A 20,514-nucleotide genomic window follows, 5' to 3' on the forward strand; every position below is an offset into this window, starting at 1 on the left:
TGGTCTTTTATTACTGATACGATCCAGAGATTAACAAAAGCATCTCCGACGAACGACTAAACAAACAAATCCCAGTAGATTATACAGAAACACCAACATTAGGGAACCTAGTAACGAAGGACGCTCAAAATCATCAAATTCATCCCAAAATCGACAATGGTACAATATAATCCCCAAAAATCATCACCTTTGCCGTAAGAGTTCGGTGTGAATCAACAACACTCGTATATAGCAGAATCAGTCCGCTGCAAATGGTACGATAAGCAAGGTACTGGGACTCAAAAAAAATGTTGGCAGTACTGCAGAAAATATATCCAGAATCACTCGCCGCGCATTAGGAGAGTTTGTCGAATCATCGTTCTGCAGTCGAAAATCCAATAGAAAGGATATTTTCAATTTTGTCAGCTCTCACACTATTATGGTATCGGGTCATATGTTGTGAATGCTATGAAAATTTCACTAGCAAAAAAAATTGAAAATGAAATGTCCCCATGTCCCCGGCCCAAAAGCTCGGTACTCCCTACAATGCTTAACCTCAACGACTACTCGGTGAATTCAGCTAGTTGGAGCTTACTGTTGTTAATGCAGTATAATGTTAAGTGGGTATAATTGACACTTTGGTAATGCTAAATAGACTTTTTGAGTGGAAATCTAAAATAGGTTGCAGTAAGCAAGAACAGCTTCGCCATATAGGGTGTGTCCCAAAAGCTCCGAGATGAGTTTTTCTAGTTCCGCTGGGTGGGTGTAGAGGCAACACGGAACTTCGATCGGAAAAGTTGGGGGTAGACCTGAGTTGGTGCCGGTCGCCTGTAGGCAATTGTTGAGGTTATGCATATGTTGGAACTGCTCGAAATGATTTGGAAACCCTACGATGACGGGTGACGAAAAAGGGCCAAACTTACATGGGGCACAAGAGGTTTCGGGAGGACCGGGAGTCCCGTCAACGATGACGAGCGTTCGAGGACTCGATGCGAGAAATGCGACAAATTTTGGACAAAGTTCGGCAATTAGGTGTCCAGATGATTGAAGAGGAATGCGGGATATCCAAAACAATCATTCATCATATTTTATCAGATAATCTTCAAATGAGGAAAGTCCGCTCCAACTAAAAATTATACCGAAAATTCTGGCGAGTGAGATGAAGGAATATTGCTTACTGAAGTGTCAGGGCTCTCATGAATGCTACGAAACTGATCTAGGGGACAAGGCGTAGATTTTTGAGTATGATCCCGAAAAAAAAGCGTCATAGTGGGAACTGACACACTAAGGAGTCTCCTCGTCCGAAAACCGAGAATGACCAAATTACAAATCAAGACGATGCTCATTGTGTTCTTTGACAAAAAAGCGTGGACTACAGTGAATTTGTTTCACATGAGCAAATAGTCAATAATGAGTTTTACTGTGAAGTACTCAAACAGATACGAGTCCGAAGAGAAATTTACAACAATTGGATGTTGCACCATGACAATGCGCCAAGCCACATAAAATAGGCGTGGCAACGTTGCCTCTATTGGATTTCTTTTTGTTCCCAAGGATTTTAAAAGAACTTTGAAAGAAACTCGGCATGGGACATCGGAGGCGACAAAAGTAGCTACAACGTCTACATGGGATTCCAGTTGCCGACTTCCAAGACGCCTTCCATGATTGGGTAAAGCGTTGACAATGGTGCATCGAATTCGAGAGACAATACTTTGCAAAGTTTTGAATAATTTGTAAACTTATATTCAATAAATACGATAATGGGATCTATAACAAATTTCCCAGTACCATGCTCCCTATTATTGAACTAATTAGGTCGGTCCCCATCTTTTACTAACAACCCCACTCACAACCGAATCCCAGACTTGCGTTATAGCTCCAGATAAAAGCTTAGCGCGGACCTCCTAAACATGCCCTGCTTTGGTATAGAAGCAATTAGCATAGATGATCGACGATCATGCGTTGCACAAAAAAGATATTGAGGTATAACAAAATACTCGACCATCATGATGCGCTCGCCCAAATGGTTGAAAATGAACCTCTCGATTTCGCGTTCTGGATACCTGGATGTTTATCTTCCTCCCCACAGCCTCCCCCCCCCCTGGCAGCCTCTTGATTTTTTCGGATTTTTCGGTTGGGTAGTTTCTGAGAATGACAATCGATGATGACCACTTTCGGCCCCCAGCACTCCCCACTTTTCCAACAGGTGACAAAACTAAGACCGGCATTGAAAAGTACTAATCGAGGCGTTTCATTTGGTACCCCACATGACTTTATTTGGAAAAAATTTGCACCTCTTTTCTGCATATATGGAGACCCCCCTTTAAGTTCGACCTAGAATGATGTATACGTGAGCGTTCACAGTTCCCACCTTTCCACCAAATTTGGTGTCAATTGCTACAATGAATGCCGAGAAAAATGCGTGCAACAGACAGGCAGTAAACTAATTTTAATAAGGTTTTGTTTTACACAAAACCTTAAAAAAGGATAAAAATAGACTGTGGGTCTGCAAAAATGAAAATAATTGCTTTCTCCAAGATATTCTAGCTATAAGTAAGATTCACGGGACTGGACGATCTATAGCGACACCTGGGACGATTGACTTCTGACAACTCCCAAAGAAGTAGGAGACGGGCTTGATCCCAATGAACGAACTCAAGGCATGAATAGTGGAACGGAACAGAATTCGAGAAATACAGAAGTATAGCAACTCTTGAGGCACTTCATCACCAATGTTGATAATAAAATTTACAACGATGACTTCTAGCCAATTTAGTTCTTCCCTCCGGCTAGACCAGACGATTTTAGACAAGGGAGCGAAACCAGATTTAGCGCGGGTAATGAGTCGAGCAACACCAGGCCACCGTAAGCAGAAGCCACGCTTCTTAGATATATAAACTGATTGACGCCCTCAATGCTCTGCCCATTAATGAAGACAGGGACAGTGCGATGACCCGTAAAACTGAGAACCATCGCTTTGTTTGTTTGTGCTGTTTATTTTCAGTCCAACTCTACTTACCTCTCTTTCTAAATCCAGAGCCATTTGGCCAAGGTCCATGACCCATTGACAGAGCAAACAGATGTCATCAGCGTAATCCAGGTGTTTGAGGAAAAATGTTAATCCATTAGATTCCTCTAAGGCCTCAAGACAAAGCAGCATGAAGAACGTCATCGATAACAAGAAAAAATAATATCGGCGGCAAGATGGAACCCTGGCGGACTCTGCTTTGGACCTCAAAATCCTTCGAGATTTTACCTCGGCATAATAGTTATTAGTTTCTCTGGAATGCCCCTACGTAGAGCACTCCAGATACACTTCCTGTACACTCAGAATTGATGAAAAGCAGATGAAGCGAAGATTTGAACACCGCGCACTGTTCCAAAATGACCCATAGGGGGTTGATGTGGTCAATGCAGTAGGATCCGGACCGGAAACCAGCCTGCTCTCTGTGTTTGATAGGTTCCAGGATTACTTTCGCTATTATCTTTGCCATGGCAGATAGCACGCAGCTTCCCCTCCAATTGTTACACTCTAAACAGATGCCCTTTTCAAGAATCTTAACGGTCATCCCCTTTTTCCATACTCTAGGAAAGGTCTCGAATTCCCAAGATTCCCGTACGATTGGAAGCAACAGATGTGCAGTAACTGGAGGTGCAGTTCGGGAAGACCGTCAAGCCTAGCGGCTTTAATCCGATTAAGTGCATTCACGGCAGAAATGATTTCTTTTTTGCTTGGATAAACAGTCCGTATCCGCATATTACGGTGACTAGTCACTTCATCCACGAGAGAAGGAACCTCACCGGATGTGATGTGATTAACAAACATGGTGAAATGTTATTTCCACCTCCTTGGTTGGTCATCATTGTGGATGAGAAGTCGACCGTTGACGTTCTTCACAGGATTATCGAAAGATTTGCAAGCTCTTTGGTGATACGAATAACATTGCATCCTGCGACATTTTTCGCTTCCCTGGCCAGCGCAAAAGCAAATTCTCTCTTGTCACGGTGCACACTACGTTGAACTCCTCGGAATTTCATTCGCAGCGGCCAAGAAAGCCCTTCCGTTCATCGATCCATTCCCACAATTCCATAGTCAGCTAGATCTTATAACGCCCCTTCCTGGCTTGGCCGATGACCTGAGCAGCACCCGAGAAAAGAGCGTTTTTGATTGCTCATCGATATCCTCAAGCGGATGATTCAGTATATCTGCTTCCCGATCAGCAAGATAGGTCTCCCACTACCGAGCGACAACTGGGTCATACAAGCGGTTTATGTTGAATTTAGAGTGTTGCAGCTCTCCAAGCCTGCGAGAAGTTGCGGACGAAACACAGAAGCGAATGTAAACGACCCTTTCCCTTTCAAGCCCGATATTAGCGCCTCATTTGTTACCCTCATTCAAGAGATAACTCGTAAATATACTGCTGATTGTGAAGTAGTCAACCTGATTTTTCGTAGGTATCGGTTAGTTGAAACCAAATCGATCTTATGGTAGGCTCTATGCTCGAAGAAGTTGTAAGTTAGATGTACCGTTAACTGCCCCCCCCCCCCCTCTTCTTCCACTTTGCTTACTAAAGTTCACTGCATTTGGTAGGTCAATGTTACCTCTCGGTTCTTTGTGCATTCATTCTCTTCACTTCCAGCTCCCTCCAGATACTTCTTTTCGGTAACATCAATTTCTATGTAGATCATAGAGAGATGAGCGAAATATCGCTTTCATAGGTGGTGTGATGTCAGATCTCTTTCTGAGAAAATTTTTATTACGAATTGATGCTCCAAATGTCACATTTCGTTTCCCTAACCTAACATGTGATGCTATATCAGAAATATCACATGGTGGCAAATATCGTCGTAAATAAAAAAAAATTACTTATCACCAGCGCGATATTTGCCCTGCATTTATTACATTCCTAGCGAAAAATGTACAACAGCGCAGCAGTACGTAAATGAAGAATGTTTTTTTTTATGCGAGAGAAAAAAAAACACAAAATTCACATATACAATAGTAAGATATCTTCACATGCCAAGAACAAGGAACAAGCAGCCGCCTAAATTTGCCCAATAAAAGATATCCATTAAGATTTTTCAGGCCTGTCAAGAGAACAGGAAATCATAACACTCGACAACCACCGAACGATCAAACGATACATTCTAGTATTACTTGGTGATGTGATATCACATCGGGACTGACATTACAAAACATCACCTATCATTGGGAGTAGAAATCATCATCATTTCTTTGCTGAGTGGTGATGTTGTGAAGTTAAGTGAGATTATGCTGTCAAATGATGTCTTGAGGTTTGGATCGACCTCGGTAATAATCATGTAAAATTACATTTTAAGGTAATATCCCTTTTGTGATATTACGTAGATTACTTACCCCTCACTTCAACTAGAAAATTTTGATCAAGCTAGAGTAGTCATGACATCAAAAAGTCTAGGTTGGATCTAGGCAGGCACTAGCCTGGCAAATCTTGACTCGATTAATTCAATTGGCGCTTGCGTGACATTGGCTAGAAGATTAGCAAAGCCTTCTCTAACCAAAGCCATAAGAAACTAGCCAGGGTCTAGCCAGACTTTTATAGATAGGCACATGACGCAAAGTAGACCAATCTAATTAGATCTTGGTTAGTCCAGTAGTGTTAGGAGATCTTCAGCCAATATTCAACAGTTGAGTCTTCAAGGGCTCTTACCTTCTTTTGTAATTGAAACTTTTTGATTCTGGTCAGTAATTATTTTCTTCAATAATTTCCGTCTAATACGGGTGAGTCGATGAATTATTTGATATTCTATCCTGTCTATAGGACTTGAAGATATCGGATGGGCAAACGCATATTTCTTTAAACACTTCAACTATACAAATTATGTTACTTTACCAAACCATCAACATGAATTGGAGGTTAAAAAAGGAACAGTGAGAGTCGATGATAAGTACCAACAAGGGAAGGATTTTCAGGCTGAATTGTTATTGTGTATTATGTTTTTATACCTGCATTGGTTCTTGTGGACGAAATGATCAAATTATGGCAGTGACTATATAACCTGGCGTTCCACAACTGGTGTTCTTTGTGATCGACGTATCAATGGATGTCTCACATCTAAAATTTTCCGCAATGTCGTCCGTTCTGTTGCTCTATGGTTCTGAGTGTTGGCCGACTATAAAAGACAAAGAACGGCGTCTTGCAGTAATGGAAACGAAGATGTTGCGTTAGACTAATGGCGTCACATGTTTTGATCACATCCGAAATGAGGGTATCCGCGATCGATATGGGGTTGCACCGATCGTGGGGAAAACTGCGAGACAGGCGTCTTCAATGGTATCGTCACCTAATTCGAATTAACGAGAATTCACTTGTCAAGATTGGTCTGAACATCGAAGTCGATGGTAAACGACCAAAAGGCCGGTCGAAACAATGGTGGCTTGATACGCTGGATGGAGATTTTAAAGCCTCAAGATTGCATCCAGATCAGTCATTTGATAGAGGCAAATGGGGGAACCGATCACGACGAGCCGATCCCACTTTTGAACGGGACAAAGGCTGACGAAAAAGAAGAAGTAGATAAAGCATTAGGAAAGGATTATGGTTATATTGCTAGGGTAGTGCTACACAGTGGAACCTGCTCTCTTATTGAAGCTAAGCCTAAGGTATGGACTTCTCAAATCGTTTTGTAAAAAAATTGCTTATATAGTCACCTACCGTACCTGGAATTATATGGACCAGGGAAGACATAAAATTGTCCCCACACCGTAATTTTGTTTTAATAAATTTCATCTTTACGATTTCACGATGATGACAATGCAAGTCAAGGACCGACATAATCCTTAAAGATAATTTATTTGAATTTTGTATTCATGCAGAAAGAACAGAGTCTATTAACGTTTAGCCTCAGTAATTAAAGCAATCAAAAGCGTCCTACGATGGTCGTTAATAATTCCCCGTCGTTTGATGTCCTTTCTGTAGAATGGTATAGAAATATTGTAGGTATTGTCTTGAGTGACTTCTATCTCATTGAAGGAATGAAGTTAGGCGCCCTAGAACAAGGTACCAATGCATCACAAAGGTATCCCTAAAAATTCATTATTTCACCATTTCGAAGGAGGAGTTTAATTAGAAGATACTTCCCACTCGCTCCTATTACTGCTCCATTAAAATTCAGCAGAACCCTTCATCCTCCAAAAGAGAATACTCTCTCGAGATAACGATTCCGTTTTCCCCCGAACTGAAGCTCATTTTCCAGCATCACACTTTTCACTTAACAACGGTCAATTTAACTGAATTGTCACATCCACTTCAATGCATACTTAAAACTCTGTAGCGCCTTCATCTTGCGCTTGTACTTGGCTTTGTTAGGTTAATTTCTTTTCAAAGAAACTCCATTTATTCAAACAACTTCCTGGCTTCATTTCGCTCCCGGCAAGATTCTCCCGGACGACGACTGGTAACCTTCAAGACTACAATACTCTCCCAACCAGATAGTAGCCGCCAAGTTTGGGGAGGCTCGCACTCATTTACTTGTTCTCAAAAATTTTACAACTTCAAGTGCCATAGAATTTATGAATGGTTTGCAGCAAGATTTATTCCCAAAGTGTCCTTAACTAATTATTGCATTCACTTGCAGCCAAAGTGTTCCTTTCTCTACGTGCGACATTTGCAGTTTGCAAGGATCTGGGTTTGTGTCTTGTTGTCGACTTGGTACGCTTGGGCCCCACAACGACAACGGGTATTTGTATTTTTCTCGTTTTTCTTTCAAGAGGACACAAGTGTTAAATTTCCTCTTGATCCTGGAATGGATGTCGGGTTGTCTGCGTCACATTGTTGGCACCGGCAATAGCGTATTGTATGTACGATTCCAAACGAATGAATATTTTTCGCTGTCGCAGTAGCGGCAATTGTGCAGCACGCTGACTGTCCTACAGCAGAGGTGGTAGTCGAGGAATGCATAAAAAGGACACACAAAGCAATTTTCCATTCAAGTATCTTCAAGAGTTTTCAACTGTTCCCTTTTGATTTAAAGATACTGTCGAAACTGATACATGGTGCATGTCGAGGCCTCTGGAAATCACCACAAGAATAAAATTTGAAACACAAGGAGCAGAGAGGACTCTATCAATACCGAGCCTGGAAAGGTTACATTCGTCATCTTAATGATCTGAAAGCTCAAACCTCGACTTCCGTTTTCAACTTTCCTTTTTTATATCCATAAGTGAATGTGATTCTTAAAGAAAAATTGCAGAACTCCTTGTAGCTGCTCAGACAGCCATGCTGTCTTGCCTTCTTGCACTTCACGCCACTTTCACAGAACAACGAAAAAGGGGTCATGCAAATGAGCCTTTTGTGAAATAGAATAACGCCAGGTAAAAAAATGCAGAAAATATCTTCACCTTTCAAAATAATAGAACTGGAAGTTACCTAACTGGCTTCTGAAGTAGAGAATTTTATTAGATCATAAAACGCGATCTGAAAGACGACATAGACGAAGAGAAGCACACATTTTCGCACTTAAAGACGTCAAGCTTTCGGGGGCTAGTGCAGTATCATTTTAGATTCAAAGAGAAAAATTTTTATTTCACTTGAAATTGACAAAACGAAGTTGGCAGTTTTTTATGACACATTGTTATCGGGGAGGCCCATTGTTCTCCTGAGTACCCGTGAACGTATTGCTTGTTTGTTTTAAATCTTAAAGATGACCACTATCTTCAGACATCTGGTCAATTTTACAGCTGCCCACAGAGGTCAATGCTAACTACCGCTTATAAAAGATATAAACAGAATTAGATAATTAAGATTAGATATTAGCATAAAATGCAGACAGTTGAATATTTTATAATAAAAAAAAAACCAGACAAATTTCAATAAAACAGAAACTTTCAGAGGAACCGCTCTGCCGAGCACTAAAGCCTTTTGTTAGGTCCAGAGCCGTAGAAAAAAATCCGAGCCCAAGGAAAAAATTATGTGGCCTTCTCAGTAAAATGTCTAATTCAAGAGCCTAGAAAACCCCGGGTCCGGGCAGAATCCTCACCTTTCGTCAATCCACGGTGTTAGGTCCATTCCACTCGTCCCTGAAATCGTCTATTCAATAGCTTCTGGTCATCCGACGGATTTTATGATTCCAAGAGCGTCATCCAAAGACAGATTTCTCCGTCGAAAAAAATCTGTCCGAAGTACCTTCTTCTGAGGTCTGACGAGACTGGCAGCTGCATATAAAATGCTAACCCGTCTCCTCCTTTTCCTCACATTGACTAGCCAAATTTTTACCCTGTGGTAGCTTAAGGGACAATGTTCTTTAAAAGTCCCACTAGGGCACTCATATCCCAGGAGGAAGGAACAATAAAAGTGGTACTCTAGAGACCTCGAGTTCTTCCACAAAGGTTTTTGGTGCCACGAATAGAATTTAAATTTCTTCATTCGGCTGCATGAACTCTTGCAACCTTGCAACTTGCGACAACCAACTGGTATTGATCCCCGTTCCTCCGACATTCAGGCTATAATGATGTTGGCCTCGCTCGGGGACTTCAAAGGGGTTGACCTAAGGTAGCTGCAGCGGCTTCCGAGAAGCGTCCGTCCTAATTAGGACATACGTACAGTATTCCAGATCCCTGGGTAATGTCAGCCATGGTTTTCGCGTGGTTGGCAGGTGGTGCCGGCTTCAGCTTTGGCAATGCGTCTTTGAGCAGATGCAACAGACCAGTAGCGTTCCCGACCTGATGTAAAGAACAGGGTCGTTGGGGAGTCTCAGATTCTCCCCGTATATCAGGTCCAGGAGACTAGCAGCAAATTCTTCGCGACTGGGTGTCTCGAGGCCAAGAAGAACGAATGGCAGAACCTGCGACCAAGAAAAGTTATCTTGGGCCATTATAACAGCCTTCAATGTCCTGTGCCCCATGTCGAGCATCCCATTGGACTGCGGGTGGTATGCGGTTGTCCGGTGCCGTTTAAAGCCGAAGAGTTTGCCCAACTCTGAGAAAAGGGAGGACCCAAACTGCATTCCCTGGTCGGTGATTATAATTGTCGGCACACCAAAGCGTGAAATCCATTCCCGACAGAGAACCTCAGCACCAGATTGTCTTTCAGAGGTATCGCCTCAAGCCACCGCGTGAACCTATCGATGATTGTGAGGCAATACCTGAAAACGTCCAAGTCTCGCAAAGGGCCAATTATGTCGAGGTGGCTTATGTGGAAACGCTCGGTGGACCGGAGGAACACTGCTACCTCTTTCCTCATATGTTTTGTAGTTTTGCACTTCTGGTCCAAGAATTAATATCCTTGTTTATGGACGGCCAGAAATACCGATTCGGTGTCCGAATGCCTGCGCACGCCAGATCGTGAACGGCGTGAAACACTTCCTTTCGAAAATCGGTCGGAATATATGAATGTTGAACCGAAGATAAGAAAATCTTTTTAAAGTGAATTTGGAGCTGGTCTTCACGCTCTGAAAAATTGCGTTGTCGTTCCGCACCTAGACGAGTGCCGAAAAATCGACGGTGGGAGGGATCTTGACCTCTGCAACACTTGCCATAACATCAGCAATCACGTTATCTTTACCAGACATGTGTTGAATGTCGGAAGGGAACTGGCTGATAACGCTCAAGTGCCGAAGTTGGCGGGATTGAGCTGTTTGGAGAAGAAACTCAACGGCTGCCAAATTTGATTCACTTTCTATGACGAGCGGCAGCTACGGCAATGTCTGGCATCGATTAATACGGCTATTTGCGCAGTTTCTTGAGGAAATGCCAGAAATGTAGCATCCACTAACGTTTTAAACAAATACAATTAAACCTCGATCGTGACATTCAACTACAAGCGGAGGGACAACCATAAGCTCATCAATGGAGAACGTGAATCTAGACTCAGATTCTCCATCTACTCAAGTGAGAACCAATATAGTTGGGACCCAGTCCTTAACGGACGAGCCGAAGCAGGCCGCTTCTGTCAGCACTACTGACCCCAGGCTCCAATCGTTGCCACCTGCTGAGGCTAAAGTCTTGCCCATTGGTAAGCATTTGCCCACGGACAGCAAACAGCCTTCGGACAAATCACAATCCACGCGCTATACCAAGATTGAGGGGAAAGGATCGTCCGGAGCACTTGCGACTAAGGGGAAACCAAAGCGGCAGTGGACCTTGGACGATCCTAACTCTTCTACACAAAAGGCAGCAAAGAGGGCTGGCCCGGCAATGGCTAGGCTTTCATTTGCAGCCAAGGCTATCGAAGCTGATGGATGGGTCTTGTATGACGACTCTAATCCATCCGGTGACGATACTGAGCGAACTACTCCTAGCTGTAAGGACTGCATCCTCGCAAGGCATTAAACTTTGCTTTGAGTCGGTAGGTGTATACCGTAAAATAGTACGGCTAAACTTTGCCGACGAAGACACGAACGAGTGGCTCAGGCAGTACTGCTCCTCCCTCAACGATGTGTGGGAGGGTGCGCGACAGGTCTCTGAGCTTCGTTCCAAAAGTGCTTTCTCTGGCTTCCAGAAGAAGAGCGTAATGGTCCTGGGACAACTTGGTGTCCAGAATAACATCAACACCACCAGGAGGGAGAGCTGATAGGCCGGAAACTTCCTTACTTTCGGCATTCCCGAGCCTGATGATAAGAAGCCTCAAAAGCCTTCCAGACTCTTCAGGTATGAAAGCTTTTGTTTGCTCCTTCTGTGAGTATATTTGAGTACAGAACTGTCCATTTGTACGTAGCCCGATATGCATTTAGCATGTCAGACTACTCACTTTAGTATGATATTGATATTTAGTTGCAGTAAATTTACACGGTAAAGTCAACTTTGAACTACTGTAACTTTGCTAACAATGGTATGATTTTGATCAAACTTGCGGATAATGACTCATATTATATTCTATACTACTACAAGTTTTTATAATTCTAGGATAAACTTAAGGGGGGTCTTTACTCAATTTCCCCAGAAATATAGTAATATGCTATTATTAACCTAATTTGAGCAGATATCAATATGGAGAGTATTTTGAGGCCTGGGCACCATATAGAGGCAGCTTCATAATTTTTGTTACAGATTTTTCGGTTGGGTAGTTAAAGTTAAAGAAATCATCACTTTCGACCCTCCGCACTCACCGCCTTTCAAAGGAAATGTCAAAACTAAGAATGGCATCGAAAAGTACTAATCGAGACCTTTCATTTGATACCTAACATGATTTTCGGTGAAAAAAAAAATGTACACCCCCTTTTGCATGTATGAGGACCCCGCCTTAATCGCCTTAATTTCTGTCGCAAAAATTCTGCTGCCGCCAAGAATATGGTTGGAATATTTTGCTAGGAAGTCGGACTAGTTTCATAATCGGATTTTCCAAGAATACTCCTAAGCCCGATCCGTCTTCTACGACTGACCCGTCGGTGAGTCATGGTCCTTCACCGATCATTCTTCTTCCTTGCTGAATATTTGCACCAGCTGGATTCCCACCCCCGATAAGGTGGACGTAAAAATTCCTCGGAACTGCTATAAGAAATCAGGATATGGATAGAATATCCACAGAAGTATGTAAGTCAACAAAATGGTTTCAATAATACAAAGAACATCTACCCCCATTTCCCCCAATTTATTGCCTAGTTGTGGTGCTGTGCCCAAGATAATTACAGTCCATTCATTTTAATTTAAATCTTAGAAAGGATAATAATACAAAACTAAAGAGCGCCTTCCTTTTTATACCAAAGAATCCTAAGCTTTCCATCTTGGCACATGTATGTTAGCTCCACGACTGCTTGCTTTTCTTTATTTCATTTCAAACTTACACTAGAATTCCATATACGAATACGTACCTGAAATAGAAGAAAAAAAAATCCCATTAGCCAAAAGAAAATTATGATTTAGTGGAAAATATGTTTGTGTAAATTATTTTTGTACCCTTTTTCTACCAAACGTAATAACCAGACTTAAACGTAAAAAGGATCATAAATCTACACAGAAAAATGTAGTCACACATATGGTTCCGAATGTGATGTATCTTTGTAACGCGACGCTGAATTATTTGAGTTGCTTAGGAATAAATATAACGAATAGGAGAGTATGAAGCAATGGAAAATGTGGGTGACATTTGGTTGTCGATATATGAAATACACAAATACGTTAGATAAATTTCAAACTTTTTGTGAAGCAGATGTAGGTCGTCGTCGTCGTCATGACCTAATGGGGTGTAGTGACCCGGGAGTTTGAGGATACACAGAATGAATCCGGGTTAATTTTGTCAACCACGAGGGCCGAGCTTTTTAACAAAACCGAAAAAATGATGAATATTTGACGGCTAAAGTCTGCTTGCACCTAAATATATGAGGTTCCTGAGAAGTTAATTTGAGTACCGGCCTTGTAGGTCCTCTCAGACATGGATTGATTTGTGGACCACAATCACAACCCCATCGTGAATAGCACAGTGGTACTGGTTTATACTGAGTGTAGGTTCAGGAAGCTTACCAGTAAATGCAAGGCCTATCTAACACCTTCCAAAATTAAAGGATACGGCCCCGAGATATAGAATATCACTCAACGCATTGAGCCCAGAAAGAGTACAGAGAAAACTCTCACAAAGGGAGCTAACTGCGAATAACCGGCCCGAAAGCACATCGTCCACGAATTCTCCTAGAGCAGAGCATCTGCCATCTAGGCTCCCATAGTACCAGACACCTCGTTTGATCGCCCCCTTGAATACGATGGAAAGAAACATCTGAGTGCAGTCAAACGAAAATCCTAATATGCGTTTGTCTGCCTCTTTATTAGCCAACTCGTAAAAATGGGTCCGATCTTGACCACGGAGCTCGTATTTGCTGGGCCTGATAGATGTGTTTGGTTTCAAATTAGGAATGGATCTGTTTTGTGCATCAAACTCTCAAAACTCTCGCGAAAGAATCTCTACCCAACCAGTTGCTCGACGGAGAATTATCGTCCGACATCCAATTACTCCAATTACTCCATCCATCCAATTACAATTAATAGCTGACACTCTACCTCTTTTCTATGACCTCCCCGGAAGATTCGCTTCAATATTTTTTTTGTCCTTTAAATTATTTTATTTTCTTATTCGTTCCTAGCGATGCCCCCAAAAAGACTCCTTTTTTCGAAGTCTGTCATCTCGTATTTCATATATTGCGCGTGTGATCATTCTTCAACCTTCTTCCTCAGAGATCGCTGCCAGACTCGCTTAGATAAACACATTTTCATTGTTTAATGTACTCTAAAGTACACTGTTTGATGACTACTCCCAGGATTTGGCGATTACTTGATCAGGCTTCTCAAAAATAAGTCAGAAAGTCTCTTTTTTCAGTGCTCGATGTTGACCATCGCGCAGTTCGACCTGGCGTGAAAATATGCTTGATAGCGATCAACCGAAAGGAGAAAATACGAGGTGTGAACTTTTCATCCACTTCCGATGATCCACGGAGAAAGGACTACCAATCACAGAAGCATCTTGCCTTTCGAGCATTTTATTTTGGGCAAAAAATATATAGGAACTATGCAAGCGAATGTTTAAGGTATCATATCAACTCTTGAAGTCTAAAGCTATTATATTTATTTTAGACAGTCTTCGTTTGTCTCAGGACTCAATCACTCAGATCCCCTTCGCGTGTGGCAGAGAAATATGGAGGCATTCACTCAGAATACAGAATAGAGGCAGCTGCGCCACGCTAGAATTATGACCCACTTTTCCGAACCCCAGCCTGGGAACCATCGCTCTGGCAGACAAGACTATTTGCGTTCTCCTTTGTTTTTATCGGGGATAAGTCGACAAAGGAGCAGAGATGTCTAACGATCACCTTTGAGAAGACGCCGCTTCCATCCCCATGCCCTTGAAATTCCACACAAAATCTAACTTTTGTTAGATTCCGAATCCCTGGGAATTGCATCCGATAAAGAAACTACTAACGGCGAACTGCAAATACACTTGGTATACCCCAATCCTTGATAAGGAAGCTTCATATTTCAGATGATTCAACCTTCAACTGGAAACATTTCACCCCGTCCTCGTATTTATACAGTATCACCGAACCAGTTTGTCTAAGTCGAATGAGGAGACACACGGTTTGCAGGAGAAGCTAGAGATGAAAAAAGTGTAAGGTCATCGACATAAGGCAAACAAGAAACTCTGGAAAGAGTCGGAAATTCGCTGATGAAAAATAGAAATAGCAGTGAACCCAAAAAGGAACTTTACGGTACACCAGAGGAGGGGAAACATGAATGGAGGCAAGGCATATAGTCAGTGACAGAAGAATGTTAAGAAAGGCGAGTTTGGCAGTGGTGAACAGAGTAAGAGGCCTTAGAAAAATTGGTGTACATTTTCTGCCGAGAGGCGGTGGGGGTAGAGTATTTAAAGTTTTTTCTTTGCATTTTAAATGCATAACACCTCAAGAATATTATGTCAAGCCAATCGGAGCAAAATTGGCGAAGTTATGAGTATTTGAACGTCCTTTAAGCACTTCGATTCCTTACGTAACTAACTGCCGTGATTGAGAGGGAAGATCCACGACGGATCACATCCCCAATCGATGCTTCTCCTGCTTCAGATGTGCTATGAGGCCTGAAAATTTTGCAACTCGGTTGGTGACATCGAGTCACTGGATGCCAAAGTGGAGCTTATTGTCGAAAGTGACTCTGAAGTCTTGAGTATAGTTCTGATTTGTAAAAGAAGAGAATAGGAAAAAGAAGTGGTTGAGGATTTAAGCGAGTAGCACATAGAGTGATACTTTTTCACGTTCAGCGCTAAATCATTAGCAGAACACCAGGGAACCAGACTGTCTAGATTTGATTGAAGGTAATACAGAAAAGAGCTTAAGGTCGTCGGCATAGACCAAATACACAGGGACAAATGAGTCGATAAAGAAATAAAATAACATGGGTCCAGAATAGTGCCTTGTGGGATACCAGAGGAGGGGAAAAAGAAAGGCTAGCCATGTTACAAGTGATATGGGAACGCCGGGAGAGGTGAATTTTGACAAAACCATCTTGTGATTCACAGTGCCGAAGGCTTAAAGAGGTCATCCCGTGTGTCGGATCCAAGGAATCGAATTTTTTGTTGGCATCAATCGTATCTAGATATAATGAAGAATATATCTGCAAAGTGATTTTTTGATATTCGGAGTCGTCCGGAAATTAGAGTGATAAACAAGTAAAATGTCACACGCCAGGTTTATGTCGATCGCCGTAATAAGGGCGTATTTATCGGTTCGAATGACGGGATGACCCCCTTAAGTGTAGATAGTATATACTTTCTGTCATGAATTTAGACATTTGACCACAAAGTTGGTGAAGTCGAGCCGGTTGAAACCAATGAACCTACATTTAACAAAGCCTTATTGCTCCTTCACTATGAGGTGGCCAAAGTGGACGGACAATCAGTCGCTAACATACCTTTCCAAGATTTTGGAACAGAAGAGTAGAGCGAATTGAGATAATTCTCAGCAAGGGTACAATAATCACTTTTGTAAATGGAGATGATGAAGGCCTAGGAAAACGGATTTCTTTGAGGCTAGAGAATATAGACCGAGGGAAAGTAGCGGCAGGGTTAATCAGAAGATAGTTGGAGGGAGTTAGCTGAGGAACCTGAGAATTTAATGAAAGGAGGAGACAATTTAGCGGGAGTTGCGAATGTGAGACCAAAATAGTTTGAGATTTCCGTGCTTCAGTGAGGCATCATAACTGGCTAGATATTTAGTAACTTTTTGATGCTGTTTTTTTATAAACTTCAGTGGTGAACCAAGCTGGGGATGAGGAGATGTAAGAAGGTGGGAAGGGAGGGGGCAGCTGTTTGTCGTCATGGCTGAGTTCAGGCCTTCGAAATTCGCCTTACGAAAATTAAACTTGCACACGACAGAGGAATGGAGCCGGAAGATCTGAGCATCAAACTCAAGAGCAGGAAGATGGGCGTCAGGAACAACGTAAGATGGAGCGTGAGGTGATTGGGAAAATCAACGCGCAGGAGGCAGAAGCTTAGAGAGGAGAAGATCAAGAGTGCGATTTAAATGATTTCTGAAAAGGTTAAAGTGGAGGTATTCATGAGAGTGGATAAAGGAAAGGAAGGGTGGTAGAAGATATTGGAAAGGGAAGGAAGCCTGGGAGTAGTAGAGACCAAGAGAGCATAAGAAAGTTAAACTAAATATCCTACAGAGGACGAAAGGAAAAGGGAGGAACAATATATTTAGACCTACTAATAATCAGTCGAAAAAATCTTCGAACAGGGCATAAGGGTTGAGGTAAGGAAAATGTATATAGGATATGATAAAGGGACATGCGTTTGGCAGAAAGACTCGCACTGTGAAAGAACCCTATGTGAAAGGTGAGGGTGAAAAGATGGCACAAAAGGGGAATTTAAGAGCAATCAGGGTACCTCCGCGGATTGACTTGTGCAAGTGCAACACAGTCTCTCTCACAACAAAAGACAGAATAACCTTCGGGGCGCTCCGAGTCTGAATCCTGCCATCTAACCAGGTTACAGTAACGCAGATGATGTTATGATAGGATGTTAAGGCAGATAACTTGAAGCTAGACAGCGTGGTTATTAAACCCAATACATTTTGGCAAAAAAGTCTTATACAATAGAACCCCGATAATTCGTATGGTCAAGAAGCTGACGATTTAGTACGAAATAGCCAGATCTTCAATTATCGGGAGTGCAAAGTAAAAAAAAAATGACTCAGGCAACGGAAAAATTTCTACGAATAAGCCAGAAATACGAACAATCGATGTACGAATTATCAGGATTCCACTGTATTTGGAAAATCATTCAAGATTCGTGAGGCAAGCACCCGGAAATTTTCTCGAATATTAGTCCTTTGATAAGGTTTGATGAAAACCCCTTGCGGCCAAAAGGAAAATTGGGCGATAACTTCAGGTTGTGGGAATAAATCACTATGAAGGAAGCTACATATCACTCAATCGGGAGAGCCTGTCATCAGTTTCCCACAAGAGAAGTGGCGGAGAGTTAAATTGGTTTTGCCTCTGATGTACGCCAGAATATCGTAAAGTGGTGGAATAAGCTAGTCTCGAGATGAACAGTTGTTTCGGTGAGGAAGCAACGTTCAATAGGAGGCCGTTGGAGCTACATGAGATCAGGATGACGGCAGGACTAAAAGTTATGTTCCTGGGATGGAAGGTGGTTAAGGTTTCCGCTTACCAATCGCATTTTATAGCAAATGATGATCCATTAGAAATGGACGAAATATTTTGTGATGACTTTTGAAAGAAAGTTTATTACAGCACTAGAATCGAGCCAAAGGACTACCATCTAAAAGTCCTCAGCAAGTTAACTTTTTACCCTTCTAGTGGTACGAAGGACACATATTTACGATCATCTAAAAAACAAAAAAACCAACGTATACTGTGTTCTCTTTTCGAAGAAAAGTAAGGTAACGCTGACTTGGAAGTCTGGTAACAAATGGCGATCCTGGTAAAGCGTATAGAAAAGTGCATTAGATCTCGAAGGGAATATTGTAGAATTGTGTCCGCAGCTTTAATTTGTTTGAACGAACGGGAATTCCTATATCACGGCACACAAGAATTTATCGCATTTTGACGCACACAATCGGACACTTCGTTTTTTTGACAGACATTAAAGGATTTGCTAGGCGTAAAGACACAGGTTTTCGGCACAAATGTTTGTCCGACGGTCGCCCTACATGCAATCCCCTCAATCACGCACGACCTGAGGCAGAATACACATCAACAGGCGTAAATAATTTTCAATTTGTGACGAAAATTATTGTGTGGGAAATTTTTATTTTGAAATTTTGGAATAATCATATCATCCAACAAAAAATTTTGCTGCGAGACTATCTCTTACATAATTTTTGAATATGTACAGTTCAAAAGGACAACAATCTTCCCTACAACCCGGAATATATTTAACATAATTTGGACAAAGACGTGAAATTCCCCAATCAAAGTCACGCTAAACACACTTGTAACTAACTTATGGTCATTAGAAATTCGGTTAATATGTAAATCAACAGTAACAAGGACAGAGGAACGTTTCCCCCAACCCAGTCAAATGCCATCTGCAATACAAAATGAATGTTACACATGTCATGCCAAGGAACCATCCATTTATTCACACCTAAAGTGCACATACATAATTTCGGAGACATTTCCATTATTTAGATAGACCCACATTACCCAGCACTAAACCGGGTAGTATCACTCGTTTTCCATTTTCATATCGTGTTTGGATGAAATAATAAAAAAACGTGAACAATTCCTATTGATATTTTTATCAAGTGGGAAGCAATCTGAGGTACATGGTTTATTTGGAAGCCTACCTTTGAGGGGATAGAAATGGCAAAAAGCGAATCAATTCAACCGAGATTCTGACTTGATAGGACACTTTTAGGATTTATCACTATGTCAAGTTTTGACATTTTGCAATCTAAACCTTTTATCTACTCTTGTTCACCGGATGAAAACTACTTCCAATCATGAATAATAAAATACCAAAAAAGGAAAACTTCATTTAAAACATCGAATAACTGTCATAGCATTTACAGCACATTATTTATTTATCACTGGTGTTCGCCTGCTTTATTTTAATTAGTGAGAAAACCTATTCCGCTCATTAAGCACTCAATCAACAATTTTAAATTCATTCAATCAATACTTTCTCCCTGCAAGAAGTATTTGTTCTTGTTTTAGATATTTCCATCTTATTGTCAGCAGTTTGACAGCTTTTCACGGCCATTCTTTCCTCCTTCCGTTGCAGCCTCCCAGGAATAAGCAAAAGTCACGACCCCGACTGATAGGTCTGCGGTATGTTAACCAGTTCGTCGTAAAGTAATTTATCTATTGAGCACTGGCACTCAGTCGGGAACTTACTTTGAGCCACCGGGGGATCCCCCAGTTGGACATGATTCCTACGAATAGGCAGCCCGTGGTAGTCAAAGTGCCAGAAAGTTGAAGTCAACCATGTAGCTATCAACCGAACATGCGAGAATTTGGTCGCGCTGGCACAAGGATGGCTCTTCAGCAAGTTTATAAACAAAGCAGCAAATTTACCACCAGTGAAGGTTTCGATTTGAAATTAGACCGCGAATCCTTAAGGGTATTAGCAGTACATATTCGGAAATTCCAGAACCATAATGACTGATTGGTGCCATGAAAATCGAACCTTCTGATTTGATTTTAACGAAACAGCAAAACATAGCGACCAAACCTAATTTTCCCTTTTCCAGCTTTCCCAACCACCTTAAGCCATCAACCTAAGCGTTTCCACCTTTTGCAACCCAATAGGCTTTTCCAAGTGAAACTGAAACACGTTTAGATTCGATTTAGACACTTTGGAATTGCTTCTCGTTTCGTTGGCCTCCCTCGTTACACTGTATTTTGTTTCGTCTCAACTGCAAGGATATACACACAAATCTATATGCATCCAACATTTCACAATTTTCTATTTAGCATTTTATTTACTTTGTACGTATGCAAGTGAAATGCATGGTTTTCCTGGCATTTGCTGGAAACGAGACATTTGACACCATTCGCCTGGAATACTTCGCAAAATAGTTTTTCATCAAAGCAATTGTGGTCAGTCCTAAACA

General features: G+C 41.7%; 1 protein-coding gene and 1 long non-coding RNA gene across 12 annotated transcripts in view; both read right to left on the reverse strand.

Annotated features, from left to right (window-relative positions):
* Window positions 1-20,514, reverse strand: part of LOC119656708 (protein sidekick) — a 475,605-nt gene that overhangs the window by 389,763 nt on the left and 65,328 nt on the right. The gene's annotated exons all lie outside the window — the stretch shown is intronic.
* LOC119656709 lies at window positions 12,525-19,463 on the reverse strand. Its single transcript, XR_005250083.1, has 2 exons — window positions 19,246-19,463; window positions 12,525-12,765 (listed from the first exon to the last, which is right to left on the reverse strand). It is a non-coding gene; the product is annotated as an uncharacterized LOC119656709 (long non-coding RNA).

This window comes from Hermetia illucens, chromosome 5 (genome assembly GCF_905115235.1).
Source record: "Hermetia illucens chromosome 5, iHerIll2.2.curated.20191125, whole genome shotgun sequence".
NCBI lineage: Eukaryota > Metazoa > Arthropoda > Insecta > Diptera > Stratiomyidae > Hermetia > Hermetia illucens.